Here is an 18,856-nt window from a genome sequence, read left to right on the forward strand (position 1 = left end):
AATATGCATTCTATGATTGAAACTATTTGCAGCAAAGACTTGAAACTGTCAGGAATTCCTCTAAGTCTATCATACATATGCCTTAGGCTGGTTTCACACGGGGGTTGCGGGAAAAGATGTGGGTGTGTTGCGAGAACATGCGTGATTTTCCGCGCGAGTGCAAAACATTGTAATGCGTTTTGCACGCGCGTGAGAAAAATCGGCATGTTTGGTATCGAGACCCGAACCCGGACTTCTTCACAGAAGTTCAGGTTTGGGTTAGGTGTTCTGTAGATTTTATTATTTTCCCTTATAACATAGTTATAAGAGAAAATAATAGCATTCTTAATACAGAATGCTTAGTTAATTAGGGATGGAGGGGTTAAAAAAAAAAAAATTTAACTCACCTCATCCACTTGTTCGCGCAGCCCGGCTTCTCTTCTGTCTTCATCTTTGCTGTGCAGTAGGAATAGGACCTTTGATGACGTCACTGCGCTCATCACATGGTCCATCACATGATCCATCACCATGGTGATGGATCATGTGATGGACCATGTGATGAATGCAGTGACGTCCCCACAGGTACTTTTCCTGTGCACAGCAAAGATGAAGACAGAAGAGAAGCCGGGCTGCGCGAACAAGTGGATTAAGGTGAGTTCAATTATTTTTTTTAACCCCTCCAGCCCTATTGTACTATGCATTCTGTATTAAGAATGCTATTATTTTCCCTTATAACCATGTTATAAGGGAAAATAATAAAGATCGGGTCCCCATCCTGCTCGTCTCCTAGCAACCGTGCGTGAAAATCGCACCGCATCCGCACTTGCTTGCAGATGCTTGCGATTTTCACACAGCCCCATTCACTTCTATGGGGCCTGCGTTGTGTGAAAAACGCACAAAATAGAGCATGCTGCGATTTTCACGCAACGCACAAGTGATGCATGAAAATCACCGCTCATGTGCACAGTCCCATATAAATGAATGGGTCTGGATTCAGTGCGTGTGCAATGCGTTCAACTCGCGCATCGCAGCCGTGCAGAAATCTCGCCCGTGTGAAAGGGGCCTTGAACTTATTTCCTGTTTACATTCCTTCTTGCTAAAAGACCAATCATGTGAGCCCACTCCTCCCACTAATATGGAGGGTATATAATGTGAAGCCCCCACCTAATAAATTAGAGTTATGCTTTGACCTTATATAGAGTGTCAGTGTTATTTCTCTCGCCGTGAATGCACGTATCTAATTTGGAGCAGTGTATCAACCTACCTGACCATTGATCAGAACCAGAACATTTTGACGCCTGGTGTGGGGCTCAAAGGTTGGACCCCCCTGTTCCCGTACCCACGGAGATCAGACGTAGAAGGGGCACACCAATGGACACCGTGGTCAGATCTACAAAGTATAGTACAGTGAGAGACGGGGCCATAGCTGGAAGGGGGGAGTGACGTCATGACATTGGCATGTGTGATAAGCGAGAACACTGTCTGCAAGGCCAAAGAGAGAATTAAAAGAAGATGGTCGCATTCACACATGCAGGCAAGTGATACACTTGGACTGTAATGCCTCAGGGAGCACAGAATATCCCCTCATGTTTTAGCAAAGCCATGTCCTCCGTGCTCCAACCATGGCTTTGGGCTTCAAGCTTTCAGGAATGTCTGCCCAGCTCAATCTATCTCCTACAGTTCCTGGCCGAATCGTGCTGCAAAGTATCTCAAACCAAACTCCAATTGTGTTTACCCAAGGTAGTCTTTCTTGGCCACTGTATTGCCCAAGGTAGCAAACACTTGACGGATTCCAGGAAAAAGGCGGTTTCAAACATACGGATACCAGACACTCCACACCAATTGCAGACCTTCTTAGGTCTCATTTCCTACTGTCGACGCTAGATCCCCAATGCCTCAGTTGTGATGCAGCCCCTATATGACTGTATTCCCCGTAATGCAACCTCTCCGTTACAGTTAACAAGGGAGGCTAAAGAGTCCTTTGACAAGTTGCAGACAGCAATTGCAACCGCTCCGGCCCTTGGGATTCCTAACTACTGTCTTACCTTCAGGCTGTATGTCGTGGAATGTCAATGTCACGCTACTGGAGTTCTTACCCAAACTAATGGTGAACGCAACAGACCGCTGGGCTACTACTCTAAGCGCCTTGACCCTGTAGTCACAGCTGCCCCTTCCTGTGTCAGAGCTGTCCATGTTGCCAGCTCTTTTCTGGACGTCACATCTTACGTTGTGCTTGGGCACCCCCTCACTATTTTGGCTCCGCATGACATCTTTGCCATCCTCCAGCAGACACAACTCAAACACCTCACTGCACAACGCCACCTCCAGCTGCAGTGTAGTCTGCTCCTGCCAGATAATGTCACCATTCAGAAATGTCACATCCTTAACCCTGCTACACTCCTTCCTCTTCCAAGGGGGGAGTATAATAGAGATTCAGGAGAAGCTTTTGAACAGCATGCTGAAGAAGATCTTCAGGAAGAACTATGGACCTCAACTGACTCTCTTTACCAGGAACAGGATCATGATTGCCTCACAATGATGGAAGCTGAAGTAGGGACACCACCATCGGTCCAAGACACTCCTCTGACAAACCCTCATTGGATTCTCTTTGTGGATGGCTCAAGGTACGCCGATGACAAAGGGAAATTCCATATAAGCATGGCAGTCACTAGTGAGCATAAAGTTCTGTGTGCAAGACAATTGCGCCCAGACCAGTCAGCACAGGAGGCTGAATTCATTGCCCTCACTGAAGCCTGCCTCATGGCAGAAGATTCCACCACTAATATCTACACAGATTCCAGATATGCCTTTGGAGTGGTTCATGACTTTGGACTAATATGGAAGGCACAGGATTACATCACAGCCGCAGGAACCCCAATCAAAAAATGCCTCAGCAGTAGCGCCCCTAATGGCAGCAGTACTCCTGCCCACTCAAGTGACAGTGATCAAGGTAAAGGCCCATACACGAACAGACACTCCTGAGGCCAGAGGAAATGCCCTAGCTGATCAAACAGCGAAGAGAGCAGCAATGGAAGAGGAAGGAGCCCAGACAGAACAGATCCTGACAGTACAAGAAGATCTGGAGCAAGAGGAAGTCACATGGGACCTACTGAAACAAATGCAGAAACAGGGCACTCCCAGGGAAAAGGAAACCTGGTTGAAAGAGTCAGCCCTTGAAGAAGAATCCGGACTCTGGACACAGGGAAAGAGAGTATGCCTACCCAGAATGCTCTATCCCATAATAGCCGCAATAGCTCATGGGCCCACCCACCAATCCAAAACCATCATGAAAGAGCTAATTAATAAAATATGGGTGGCCCCAGGGATCACCCCCATCCTGGTGAGACATACTGAAGCGTGCCTCATCTGCGCAGAGTGTAATCCAGGTAGAACCGAGTCCATGCCCCGGAAATGTCTCCCAAAGGCCTTATATCCCTTTCAGAGGATACAAATCGACCACATCTAGATGCCAATGTGCCAAGGGTTTCAATATGTGCTGGTAGTGATAGACTTTTCTCTGGGTGGCCAGAAGCCTACCCCATCCGAAATCAGACAGCAACTACTACTGCTAAAAAACTGATATAGGAGCTTGTCTGTAGGTTCGGAGTACCTGAGGTCATTGAGAGTGATCAGGGCCCAGCATTCACTGCCAGATTAACCCAAGAAGTCTAGGAAATGGTAGGGTCGCCCCTGGCATATCACACCCCCTACAGGCCCCAAAGCAGCGGCAAAGTTGAAAGATTGAACGGGGTGTTGAAGTAAAAAATGTTGAAGATGACCAGGGAGACAGGGCTCAATTGGTTTCAGTGCTTGCCTATAGCACTCTTTTCAGTTAGGCACACACCAAGGCCTCCACACAAACTGACAACATACAAGATCCTATTTGGGACAGGGCCAAGAATGGGACAGTATTTCCCGCAACAATTGCAAATGCATTATTAATCTGTTGCCAAATATGTGATAGCTCTGAGTAAACAATTGTCTAACATACATGCACAAGTTTTCTCTTCCATTCCAGATCCTAACTCCCTAGAAGGAAGCCACACTCTGAAACCTGGAGAGTAGGTGGTGGTCAAGAAGCATATCAGAAGCACCCTTGAACCACGATACGAGGGACCTTACCAGGGGGGAAACCTAACTGGATCCATGTATCACACTGCAAAAGAATACGAGTGACAGCTCCAGATATCGAGGGAACCCCCGTTGAATCTGCATGATGCCTTTTGTAACAGTTATCACTCTGCTAATTTTTGTCTACACCTACACGGTCAAATATACACAGAATCTTCCAAAGACAGGAGGACAAGTGGCCATTACCCAACAGAAAGAGAAGGATGGCTACATATTGACCACTTTCTTGTTTAATTCCTCCAGTACTCACGTGGCTACCTTCAAATTCGATTACTGCAGTCTAGTATTGTGCCCAATGCCAGCATGGCAATGTAGCATGTACCAAACGGGCATCCATAGATCCACATACATCTGTGTCACTGATAACCAGAATGGGGAACAGTGTAACTCGTGGGGAGCAGTTGGGGGAAACACGGGTGACCCATGGGGATACAGACTTCAGAGTGCTTGAGACAAAAAAGACAAAATGGGTAAATCCTTGCTTACCCGCATGACACTGTTTAAGAGTGGAAGATGCCACCCAAGTGGACAGACAGGCTCCAACATGCCACTTACCCTCACAATAGAAAACCCCCAAACCAGGTGAAGGCATAACCATATACCCCGTTAACTACACCTGTTACTTCAACCCTGGCAGTCAGAGATTCTTGGGCAACTTCACAGAGGGGTACTGCTCATCCTACAGCAACCTGTCCACTGAAAAACAGAATCAGAGGGTATCTTTGGGGGACATCTGTTGGATCTGTGGAGACGGAAAAATAAGAACTAAGTTAGAAGGCAATTGGTCCGGTGAATGCGCCCTAGCGAAAACCATAATGCCCCTTCACATACTAGAAGATGACCCCACAGTTAGAGGGTATACTCAAAAACCCGATTTAGGGAGGTCAAAAAGGGAGGCCTCCCCACAGGGGAGCTGTGACCCACATGTGTACATAGACGCAATAGGAGTCCCAAGGGGGTCCCTAACGAGTTTAAGGCCGGAGATCAGGTGGCAGCTGGATTTGAATCCCTACTCCTAATGGTGACAATCAACAAGAACGTCGACTGGATAAACTACATATATTATAATCAGCAAAGATTTGTAAACTACACCCGTGATGCCCTAAAAGGAATTGCAGAACAGTTAGAGGCCACTTCTGCTGTGGCCTTTCAGAACAGGATGGCCCTAGATATGATCCTAGCTGAGACTGGGGGAGTTTGTAAAATGATTGGGGAAACTTGCTGAACCTACATCCCAGATAACACTGGCCCCAAAGGGAAAGTAACTGAAGCAATAAACAAGCTTACTAACCTCTCAGAGGAATTAAAATGCAACTCAGGGATAACAGACCCATGGGATGAATACTTCAGTTCAAAAATGGAAAATCCTTCCTCACCCAGATAGTGGTGGTGATAGTCTTGATGCTAGTGTTAATGTCAGTAGTGTTATGTTGCATTGAACCCTGTGTCCGAAAAATATGTGAAAAATAGTGATTTCAACTACTGAACAGCCAATCATGCTGCTATATGGTGAAGAAGAAATGGAAACCAAAGAATTCAACACAAGTTGCCCCACCAATTACGATGTTGTACCGAGGGAAAGCTGAATCCCAGGGTACTATCATAAGTCTGATTAACCGGGAGTCTACCCAAAAGGGGTAGGTTGTCGCCACTGTGGGTGAAGAGGATTGCGAATGGTATTCCCAGGGGTTCACTAGGCAGGAAAAGTTCTACAATCAAGAATCCAAGGGGGGGGGGGGGGGGGGGGGCTGTTATGGAATATAATGGACACTTGCTTGTCACTTACAAAATGGTGTCTGTCCGAGAGACAACCCCCAGTATGCATTCTATGATTGAAACTATTTGCAGCAAAAACTTGAACTGTCAGGAGTCTACCCTACATATTTCCTTAAACTTATTTCCTGTTTTCATTCCTTCTTGCTAAAAGACCAATCATGTGAGCCCACTCCTCCCACTAATATGGAGGGTATATAATGTGAAGCCCCCACCTAATAAATTAGAGTTATGCTTTGACCTTATCTAGTGTCAGTGTTATTTCTCTCACCGTGCATGTAGGTATCTATCTATCTAATTTGGAGCAGTGTATCAACCTACCTGACCATTGATCAGAACCAGAGAGAAACACCCAAGTTGCACCTTGTTGTACATTCATCAATTAACTTCTAATAGGAATAATAGAATGACACAACCTAGATTTATAAGAATTGCTCCAGAATTGTTATTACATGGGGAATGCAAGTTGTTGCTAAACCAGACATGTGAGGTAAGGGAACAGGTCCTCTTTAACCTCTTAGTGACCAAGCCTGTTTGGGCCTTAATGACCAAGCCAAATTTTGGAAATCTGACATGTGTCATTTTAGCTTAGAATAACTTTGTAACGGTTTTGCACATCAAAGTAATTCTGACATTGTTTTCTCGTCACATATTTTACTTTACTTAGGTGGTAAAATTTTACCGATAAAATATGCGTATCTTTAGTAAAAAAGTGAAAATTTATGAAAATGTGTTAAAATTGGCACATTTTACTATTTTCAACTGCAATATTTCACAAACATACATAAATACTATTCAATATTTTTATCAGAAATATATTTCCACATCTTTACTTTATTTTGGTTGCACTTATACATTTTTGTTTACTTTAAATTTTTTTATTTAGGAGACTTAACATTTTAACATAAATTTAGTACATATTTTTTCCTGCAACAAGCCAAGTTTGCAGAGGCTTATAAATGTCAGAATAATAGAACCCCCCAAAAGTGAATCTATTTTTAAAAACTAGGCCCCTTAACGTATTTATCTATGTGTGTAATGAGTTTTTTGACCCACTAGTTTTTTAAAGAAATTAATGCTAAGAAGGTGGAAAAAAAATTAAATTTTCATTTTTTTACACAAAAGTATTAATTTAAAGACATATTTTTCCTACAGAGCACATTATTATTGGTCCCTGATGGTTACTGTGCTGAAGGCAGATCTTCAGCACAACCAGTGCGCATGTCTGCGCGATTTTTTTTCAAAAATTTTATTAGATGGGGGGGGGCGCTCTAATAACTTTATTTAAACATATCTGGGGGCCATATTGCCCCGATCGGGGTGCTGGGGGAACCGATCGGGGCATAATTTGAACTTCTCTCTCCTCTACTCACCGTGAGCGGCGGCAGCCGGCTTTCAGTCTGCGCATGCACCGGGCTGCCGCCGCCATCTTTCTTGAGGGTAAGGGGAGGTGGGGGTGAGGATTGGGACCCAGCTTAGGGCCAGAAGCGCTAGGGGACCCGATCGCTGCACCGGAGACTTTCTCCCTCCTCTCTTACATGAGAGGAGGGAGAAAGTTTAGTGCGGGCAGCTCCGCTGCCGTAATTTTCTGTGATCCCCGTGATAAAGTGTATCACGGCGATCACGTGATCAGAGACCGCTTGTCACAGTCTCTGATCACTGCCCCGAGCCCTCAGCTACTTCCAGTAGCTGCGGGCACGGAGCTACAGCGATTGATTTTATCGCTAACTTGGGCTGAAGTGCCGCCATAAAAAGGCGGCGCTCCAGACCAAGGCGTCTTAGTGACCGCCGTAAAAACACGTATGGGTGGTCACTAAGGGGTTAAGAAGGTATCTTTTCATATGGAGAGTGTCCCTTTAACTCGTGTCAGTTGTTTAACCTTGTAAACTGCAAAACTCATTGCATATATGAAGCTGAAAATCATCATTTATGAAATCGCTGCAGTCATCTGGAAAATTCTGCTTGGAAGGGGACCTCACCCGAAAGATAAATCACTGTTTCCATTGTGTATTAGGTTTAGAGAGAGCCTGCATCAACAATGGCAGGAGACGATCGGCTACCGAGAGATTACCATGAAGTGTCATATTGATGAGATTCTATACATAGACTCATTTCCATAAATTGTGTATACTATAAAGTGATCCCGTGACCTTATCCCCAGGGACGGGAATCAATAAATTACTGAAAAGCAGGTCGAAACTGCAAGACGGAGCACAAAGCGAATGACGTTAGGCCTTTCTGGACCACAGGGAAGGCAGGGGCTCCATCCATTTATAAATCAGTGCCTTTCATTCGCATCTTCTGGTATGGACATACATTCATGGAAGCATGTTTGATCTTGTGCCACTAGACTTCTGCCTCAGACATATATTAAAAAGATTCTACATTTTTCAAACCAGCACCTGGATCTGAATACTTTTGGAATTGCATGTAATTAAAAGTTTTGCATAGCCACTGAGTTATTCAATAAAATGTATCTGTATAGCGCCACCTGCTGTTATTTTCCTTATTTCTTGTCCTCGTCAATGTGGTGGTCACACACACTCAGTTTAAATCTTCAACAGTCACCAGCCATATGTTCTGTTAGAAGCTGTGACAGTTACAGGGAAAGTGCTGCAGCAGAAAGGACATGCCCCCTGAGCGGCCAGCCTGCTGTAAATCTAGCAGGACAATGAATGGGGAGATTTCTGGATCCATGTAAGGTACAGGGCTGGTTCTAGCTTTGCTATACTATATGATGTCTGATTTTCATTATTCACACAAATCATTGCATAACCCCTCTAAACAGTTTTTTTTTATTCTTTTATTTAGGCTACTACAACCGTAAAAAAAAATGCGGATCCATTGTAACAATGCTTATCCTTGTACGCAAAACGGACAAGAATAGGACATGTTCTATTTTTTTGGGTGGGGCTACGGAACGGACATATGGATACGGATAGCACACTGTGTGCTGTTCTAATTTTTTGCGTACCTATTGAAATGAATGGGTCCTCATCCAATCCGCAATAAAAAAAACGGAACGGACACGGAAACAAAATATGTTTGTGTGAGTACAAGTATAAGAGTAGTTCTTCTGGGGCATTTTTTCTTAAAAGTTTCCAGCTGCTCTGTAATTCCTCCTGGAAATGTATGAATAACGTACTATTTAGGCCTCATGCACACGACCGTTGTTGTGTTCCGTGTCCGTTGTTCCGTTTTCCGTGATTTTCTGCAGACCCATTGACTTTCAATGAGTCCGTTGAAAACTCGGATAATGCACCGTTTGTCATCCGCGTCCGTGATCCGTGTTTTCAGTCCGTCAAAAAAATATGACCTGTCCTATTTTTTTCACTGACAACGGTTTGCGGACCCATTCAAGTCAATGGGTCTGTGAAAAAACACGGATGCACACAAGATTGTCATCCGCGTCCGTGATCCGTGTCCGTTTTTTTCCTATCATTTGCAAGGCAAACTTGACTTTGATTTTTTTTCCACTTTTCTGGTCTGGTGATCCTCCAAAAATCAAGGAAGACACACGGAAGAAAAAACTGACACGGATCACGGAACAACGGAACCCCTTTTTGCGGACCGTGAAAAAATACTGTCGTGTGCATGAGTCCTTAGATTGAGAGGGAGTAACAGAGGAATGAGTTCTCAAAAAAAGATGCTCAGCTTCTCTGATTTCTGCAAAGGAAAAGAGAGGCTGTCAGCTCTCCTATAATAAGGGAGGAGAAATGGATGGACATGCCCCGATTAGGACAATGGATGGAGCAGCGGTCAGACTGGCCCAAAGGTTAGCATTGTTGGCTTAAAGCCCTGGGGACAGGGCCGGACTGGGACAAAAAATAGGCCCTGGCATTTTTGACTGAGCAGCCCAATCACATGACCCCCAACAGGCCCCACCCCCTTGCAGTCTAGGGGCGGAGCCAAACCCGGAAGCACAATTGAGGGGCAGGGCCAGCCACCAGTAAGATAGGAAGGCTTCAGCCAACACACAAGCTTTGCAACAATATAGGAAGCTACAGACAAGTCTTATAATATCCTCAGTGGATCTCAACCTCCCTATCCTCCACACCCTGTACAGGTCAGTGCTCCCGAAATTGCACTCACAGTTCTCCAGCAACTCTGGCAAATACCACCTATTCCATACAGGGTGGGTTTACATCTGCGCTATGCCATTCCGTTATAGGTTCCGTTTCAAACGGAATATAACGGAATGGCCAGATGGAATGCAAAACGGAAACCTTTAAGGGTCCATTCACACGTCCGTTGTTTCTTTCCTGATCTGTTCAGTTTTTTGCGGAACAGATCTGGACCAGTTCTGTACCCATTCATTTTCAATGGGTCCTGAAAAAAAAAATCAGACATTGAGTTGTCGGATTTTTTTCAGGACCCATTGAAAATGAATGGGTCCAGATCTGTTCCACAAAAAACGTAACAGATCAGGAAAGAAACAACGGACGTGTGAATGGACCCTAAGAGACATTCCGTTTTGCTCTGTCCTAATAGAAGTTTATGAGAAAGCATAACGGATCAGTCTGGGTCCCCTTATGCAAGACGGAAAACAAAGTCCTGTCGACTTTGTTTTCCGTCTTGCATAACAGGAACCAGATGGATCCGTTTTGATTCCCATAGACTTTTAAGAGGACGGAGAGCAAACGGAATGCCTCTTGCAGAGTCTGCACTGTACGAGAGAGAGATAGCAGTGGCTGTGAAGGGAAAAGTTCCAGAGCACAATGACGGCCCTAGAGCCTTTCTGCTGCCTGACCAACCGTATGCTGCCACAGCGCCAGCCCAGCCTGCAGGACATCAGAGAGGCCGGGGGTCCACATTATAGCACCACTACATTTACTTATTATCAAAAAGCATCATACATAACCAAGCAAAAGCCAGAATATAATAAAAGAAAAAAACATATATACTACATTTATAATAAAACAATTTACTTACAAAATAAGCTGTTCAGTCGTCTGCTGTACCGTTCTCTGCTTGCTTCCACTGATTATTTGCCTTCCTTTCTGTCTCTCCTCAGTGCGCAGGCGCACTGTTATGGGGGATCTGTGGATGACAGTATGACACACTGTTATGGGGGACCTGTGGATGACACACTGTTATGGGGGACCTGTGGATGACACACTGTTATGGGCATCAGTGGATGACACACGGTTATGGGGGCATCTGTGGATGACACTATTATGGGGGCATCAGTGGATGACGCACTGTAATGGGCATCAGTGGATGATGCACTGTTATGGGCATCTGTGGATGACGCACTGTTATGGGGGCATCTGTGGATGACGCACTGTTATGGGGGCATCTGTGGATGACGCACTGTTATGGGGGCATCTGTGGATGACGCACTGTTATGAGGGCATCTGTGGATGACGCACTGTTATGGGGGCATCTGTGGATGACGCACTGTTATGGGGGCATCTGTGGATGACACACTGTTATGGGGGCATCTGTGGATGACTCACTGTTATGGGGGCATCTGTGGATGACTCACTGTTATGGAGGCATCTGTGGATGACTCACTGTTATGGGGGCATCTGTGGATGACGCACTGTTATGGGGCATCTGTGGATGACGCACTGTTATGGGGGCATCTGTGGATGACGCACTGTTATGGGGGCATCTGTGGATGACGCACTGTTATGGGGGCATCTGTGGATGACGCACGGTTATGGGCATCAGTGGATGACACACGGTTATGGGCATCAGTGGATGACACACGGTTATGGGCATCAGTGGATGACACACGGTTATGGGCATCAGTGGATGACACACGGTTATGGGCATCTGTGGATGACACACGGTTATGGGCATCTGTGGATGACACACGGTTATGGGCATCTGTGGATGACACACGGTTATGGGGGCATCTGTGGATGACACACGGTTATGGGGGCATCTGTGGATGATGCACTGTTATGGGGGCATCTGTGGATGATGCACTGTTATTAACAGTGCGTCATCCACAGATCCCCCCCATAACAGTATCATCCACAGATATCCCCTTAATAGACTGTTAAGGGGATATCTGTGGATGGCACTGTTATGGGGGCATCTGTGTGGAATGATAGAATCTGACACAGATGCAAGGGGCATCTGTGGATGACACTGTTATGGGTGGCTGGGGGGGATCTGTGGATGACACACATATATGGCAGCGCAAGCATCTTGTGCTATATATGTGTCATCATCCACATGATCCACAGATATCTCCCCCCCCCCCCCCCCATAACAGTGTCCCTATTGTAAGTGAGCTATTGAGCTTGTAAATAAACTTACTTGTGCAAGGTATATGTTACTATCTAATAATCTATGTCTATCACTAACTTACTGGGCCAGTCAGGACTCCAATAGTACTCACAATTGAAAATTCATCAGTTTTTCTTTTTCACAGACAGTAGTGGTGCTGCAGTGCACAAAAGACATCACTGTCTGTCATTCACCACATCCATTCACTGTGGGGCATGGGCAGCCACAGCCAGTTGGGCACAACTGAGGCGGGCAGGCAGGCTGGTGGCTCCAGTCCCGCTCTTCAAACATTCAAACTAGGCGGCCGGCGGCAGCGTAACGTGACGTCACGCCGCACGCACATGCTCCTCCCATTTTATTAATGAAGGAGGCGGAGCAGGCGTGTGACGTCGGCGTGAGTGACGTTACGCAGCCGGCCGCCGGGAGATGGAGTCACAGAGGCGGAGCGGAGCAGTGGGGGTGGACTGGTGCGTCACTCAGTATGTGTCTTTGTGTGACGGGGCTGGCAGGCGGCAGTGCAGGAGGTGGAGCACAGGGGTGTGATTAGGGTGTGCCCAGGCACACCCGTCACACCCGTTGCGCACGCCTATACTCGAGCCCTGAGGCGGCCGGGCGGCCCCCCTGAGGCGGCCCGGCCCACCGGGCAAATGCCCGGTCTGCCCTATGGCCAGTCCGGCCCTGCCTGGGGACCTAAATGAGAATGCAACATCTGCATGTTTTCCACATTCTTGTCTGGGTTGTCAGGTTTTGTCCCACACTCCAAAAACATACTGCTAAAAAGTTTTAGCTGCTGTTAGTCGTGCTACTTGAACCCTGATTATCGGACCACCTTTGTGTTAAGCAGGAAATCCAGGTGTGGCCCGGCAGTTAGCGGTAACCACTGTGATATGGTGAAAAATCTGGTGTGCTTGCATTCATAAATCTCCCCCAACTGAGATCTTCCTGGTAATTGTGTGGTCTACAGCAGTGAAAGGGTTAATGCACCTTTTTATATATTTTTAATTTTTTTTGCCTAAATAGATGCTGATTAACTTGGTTATTTATCTTTAAAAGCATTTTGCGCTGTTTTCTGATATAAAACTTTTTACTGCCTGCACCTTCCACTAGGGGGAGCTCACGCCCTACAAATTGATGGAGCTCCTATTGAACAAATCGTAATAGTAGTATAAATCTGTATGATGCAGGCTCCCCGTAGTGATTCTCATGACCCACATTTAGGTAGGTAGGGGTCCTGCAGACCAGTGGATATGCCATAAATGATAGAAATACCACCTTAATTCACTGACAGATGCAGCAGCCATTGGCTTTTGGAAGGCATCTGGGGTCCTCCGTTCTTGGGATAGCTGCATGACCCAGTGATAGGACCTGCATCTATCAGACATTTATGTCTAAGATGAGAATACCCCTTTAAATATGTGAAACTATGGGTAAGTCAGTACCTTTAGGAGATACCTGCCAGTTTTAGCTCTCCCGAAGCTTAGCACCATCGTTCTTTCTCATCCAAGGCTTAAAAGGGTTGTCCCATGAAAAATATTCTACACTTTTTTTCAACCCAACATCCAGATCTGAATCAGTGGCGGATCCAGAGCCTGGTCTCGGGAGGGGCACTTTCAGATTATTTTCTGTCCGCCGCCACAAAACAATGGTGCTTATAGAACAGACTCCACAGTGTAGCGGTATACTGTATATTGTGTGGCACAGTGTAGCGGTATACTGTATATTGTGTGGCACAGTGTAGAGGTATACTGTATATTGTGTGGCACAGTGTAGCGGTATACTGTATATTGTGTGGCACAGTGTAGAGGTATACTGTATATTGTGGGGCACGGTGTAGCGGTATACTGTATATTGTGTGGCACAGTGTAGAGGTATACTGTATATTGTGGGGCACAGTGTAGAGGTATACTGTATATTGTGTGGCACAGTGTAGCGGTATACTGTATATTGTGGGGCACAGTGTAGAGGTATACTGTATATTGTCGGGCACAGTGTAGAGGTATACTGTATATTGTGGGGCACAGTGTAGAGGTATACTGTATATTGTGGGGCACGGTGTAGCGGTATACTGTATATTGTGTGGCACAGTGTAGAGGTATACTGTACATTGTGTGGCACAGTGTAGCGGTATACTGTATATTGTGTGGCACAGTGTAGAGGTATACTGTACATTGTGTGGCACAGTGTAGAGGTATACTGTATATTGTATGGCACAGTGTAGAGGTATACTGTACATTGTGTGGCACAGTGTAGAGGTATACTGTATATTGTGTGGCACGGTGTAGAGGTATACTGTATATTGTGGGGCACAGTGTAGCGGTATACTGTACATTGTGTGGCACAGTGTAGCGGTATACTGTATATTGTGGGGCACAGTGTAGCGGTATACTGTATATTGTGTGGCACAGTGTAGCGGTATACTGTATATTGTGGGGCACAGTGTAGAGGTATACTGTATATTGTCGGGCACAGTGTAGAGGTATACTGTATATTGTGGGGCACAGTGTAGAGGTATACTGTATATTGTGGGGCACGGTGTAGCGGTATACTGTATATTGTGTGGCACAGTGTAGAGGTATACTGTACATTGTGTGGCACAGTGTAGCGGTATACTGTATATTGTGTGGCACAGTGTAGAGGTATACTGTACATTGTGTGGCACAGTGTAGAGGTATACTGTATATTGTATGGCACAGTGTAGAGGTATACTGTACATTGTGTGGCACAGTGTAGAGGTATACTGTATATTGTGTGGCACGGTGTAGAGGTATACTGTATATTGTGGGGCACAGTGTAGCGGTATACTGTACATTGTGTGGCACAGTGTAGCGGTATACTGTATATTGTGTGGCACAGTGTAGAGGTATACTGTATATTGTGTGGCACAGTGTAGCGGTAATACTGTATATTGTGTGGCACAGTGTAGCGGTATACTGCATATTGTGTGGCACAGTGTAGCGGTATACTGTATATTGGTGTGGCACAGTGTAGCGGTATACTGCATATTGTGTGGCACAGTGTAGAGGTATACTGTATATGTGGGTGGCACAGTGTAGCAGTATACGTATATTGTGTGGCACAGTTGTAGCGGTATATTGTGTGGCACAGTGTAGCGGTATACTGTAATATTGTACGTGGCACAGTTGTAGCGGGTATACTGTATATTGTGTGGGCACAGTGTAGCGGTATACTGTATATTGTGTGGCACAGTGTAGAGGTATTACTGTATATTGTGGGGCACGTGTGGCGCGTATACTGTATATTGTGTGGCACAGTGTAGAGGTATTCTGTATATTGTGGGGCACAGGTGTAGCGGTATACTGTATATTGTGTGGCACGGTGTAGAGGTATACTGTATATTGTGGGGCACAGTGTAGAGGTATACTGTATATTGTGTGGCACAGTGTAGCGGTATACTGTATATTGTGTGGCACAGTGTAGAGGTATACTGTATATTGTGGGGCACAGTGTAGGCAGGTATACTGAATGTGTGGCACAGGTAGTACGGTATATTGTGTGGCACAGTGTAGCGGTATTACTGTATATGTGGGGCACAGTGTAGCGGTATACTGTATATTGTGTGGCACAGTTGTAGAGGTATACTGTATATTGTGTGGCACAGTGTAGAGGTATACTGTATATTGTGTGCGCACAGTGTAGAGGGTATACTGTATATTGGTGTGGCACAGTGTAGAGGTATACTGTATATTGTGGGGCACGGTGTAGCGGTATACTGTTATTGTGTGTGGCACAGTGTTAGAGGTATACTGTATATTGTGTGGCACAGTGTAGAGGTATACTGTATATTGTGTGGCACAGTGTAGCGGTATACTGTATAATTGTGGGCACAGTGTGAGGTATACTGTATATTGTGGGGCACAGTGTAGAGGTATACTGTATATTGTGTGGCACAGTGTAGAGGTATACTGTATATTGTGTGGCACAGTGTAGCGGTATAACGTATATTGTGTGGCACAGTGTAGCGGTATACTGTATATTGTGGGGCACAGTGTAGAGGTATACTGTATATTGTGGGGCACAGTGTAGAGGTATACTGTATATTGTGTGGCACAGTGTAGCGGTATACTGTATATTGTGTGGCACAGTGTAGCGGTATACTGTATATTGTGTGGCACAGTGTAGAGGTATACTGTATATTGTGGGGCACAGTGTGGCGGTATACTGTATATTGTGGGGCACAGTGTGGAGGTATACTGTATATTGTGGGGCACAGTGTAGAGGCATACTGTATATTGTGTGGCACAGTGTAGCGGTATACTGTATATTGTGTGGCACAGTGTAGCGGTATACTGTATATTGTGTGGCACAGTGTAGAGGTATACTGTATATTGTGGGGCACAGTGTAGAGGTATACTGTATATTGTGGGGCACAGTGTGGCGGTATACTGTATATTGTGGGGCACAGTGTAGCGGTATACTGTATATTGTGGGGCACAGTGTAGCGGTATACTGTATATTGTGTGGCACAGTGTAGCGGTATACTGTATATTGTGTGGCACAGTGTAGCGGTATACTGTATATTGTGGGGCACAGTGTAGAGGTATACTGTATATTGTGGGGCACAGTGTGGCGGTATACTGTATATTGTGGGGCACAGTGTGGCGGTATACTGTATATTGTGGGGCACAGTGTAGAGGCATACTGTATATTGTGTGGCACAGTGTAGCGGTATACTGTATATTGTGTGGCACAGTGTAGAGGTATACTGTATATTGTGGGGCACAGTGTAGCGGTATACTGCATATTGTGTGGCACAGTGTAAAGGTATACTGTATATTGTGTGGCACAGTGTAGAGGTATACTGTATATTGTGGGGCACAGTGTGGCGGTATACTGTATATTGTGGGGCACAGTGTGGCGGTATACTGTATATTGTGTGGCACAGTGTAGCGGTATACTGTATATTGTGTGGCACAGTGTAGAGGTATACTGTATATTGTGGGACACGGTGTAGCGGTATACTGTATATTGTGTGGCACAGTGTATGCTATATGTGTATAACAAACATATTCCACATGAAAACTTACAATTACTTGGCTTGGCCCTTGGGGATCTCGGACACCACTTCAACACTTTGGCCGGGGGCTTGGCGGAGCTGATGTTGTGCTTTATCCTAATGAGAAAGATTTCATAATAAGGATTTGGAGAAGGGGCAGAGGGATAGCAGAGCAGGGAGAGACTGGTGCTGCTACTAGGGGGTCATACCATGGGGGAGTAATAAAACCCACCATAATGCCCCCCCCCCCCCCCAGTAGTAATAATTCTCCTTATAATGTGACAGTGCAAAAATTACCCCCTTGTAATGCCCCCAGTTGAGCTAATGTCCCCATAGTGCCCCCATAATGTGCCAGTATAAAATATCCCTATATAGTGCCCCTAGTAAATGACCCCATAGTGCTCCACACCCTCCTTCCTCCTAGTGCCCCCCATAATGTACCAGTATAAAATGCTCCAGTAGATGCCCTCAGTGTCCCCCATAATGTGCCAGTATAAAATACCCCTATATAGTGCCCCTAGTAGATGACCCCATAGTACTCCTCTCCCCCCTTCCCCATAGTACCCACCATAATGTGTCCCAGTATAAAATTGTACTGTACAGAGAGCCCATATAAAATACCCATTCTTTGTGGCCTCATTAGATGCCCCTATAGTGCCCCCAATCATGTGCCAGTATTAACAGCCCCCCCCGTGCCAGTAATAATAGCCCCCCTGTGCCAGTAATAGCAGCACCCCTGTGCCAGTAATAGCAGCCCCCCTGTGCCAGTAATAGCACCCCCCAGTAATAACAGCCCCCCTGTGCCAGTAATAACAGCCCCCAGTAAAAACAGCCCTTCTGTCCCAGTAATAACAGCCCCCAGTAATAACATCCCCTCTGTGCCAGTAATGTAAAAGGGGCCCCCAGTAATAACGGCCCCCAGTAATAACAGCCCCTCTGTGCCAGTAATAACAGCCCCCAGTAATAAGAGCCCCTCTGTGTCAGTAATAACAGCCCCCAGTAATAACAGCCCCTCTGTGCCAGTAATAACAGCCCCCAGTAATAACAGCCCCCCTTTGCCAGTAATAACAGCCCCCAGTAATAACAGCCCCTCTGTGCCAGTAATAACAGCCCCCAGTAATAAGAGCCCCTCTGTGTCAGTAATAACAGCCTCCAGTAATAACAGCCCCTCTGTGCCAGTAATAACAGCCCCCAGTAATAACAGACCCCCTTTGCCAGTAATAACAGCCCCCAGTAATAACAGCCCCCCTTTGCCAGTAATAACAGCCCCCAGGTGCCAGTAATAACAGCCCCTGCCAGTAATAACAGCCCCCGCCAGTAATAACAGCTCCCCCTTTGCCAGTAATAACAGCCCCCGCCAGTAATAACAGCCCCTCTGTGCCAGTAATAACAGCCCCCAGTAATAACAGCCCTTCTGTGCCAGTAATAACAGCCCCCAGTAATAACAGCCCCTCTGTGCCAGTAATGTAAAAGGGGCCCCCAGTAATAACAGCCCCCAGTAATAACAGCCCCTCTGTGCCAGTAATAACAGCCCCCAGTAATAAGAGCCCCTCTGTGTCAGTAATAACAGCCCCCAGTAATAACAGCCCCTCTGTGCCAGTAATAACAGCCCCCAGTAATAACAGACCCCCTTTGCCAGTAATAACAGCCCCCAGTAATAACAGCCCCCCTTTGCCAGTAATAACAGCCCCCAGTAATAAGAGCCCCTCTGTGCCA

The sequence above is a fragment of the Bufo gargarizans genome, chromosome 6 (assembly GCF_014858855.1).
Source record: "Bufo gargarizans isolate SCDJY-AF-19 chromosome 6, ASM1485885v1, whole genome shotgun sequence".
NCBI classification, from domain to species: Eukaryota; Metazoa; Chordata; class Amphibia; order Anura; family Bufonidae; genus Bufo; species Bufo gargarizans.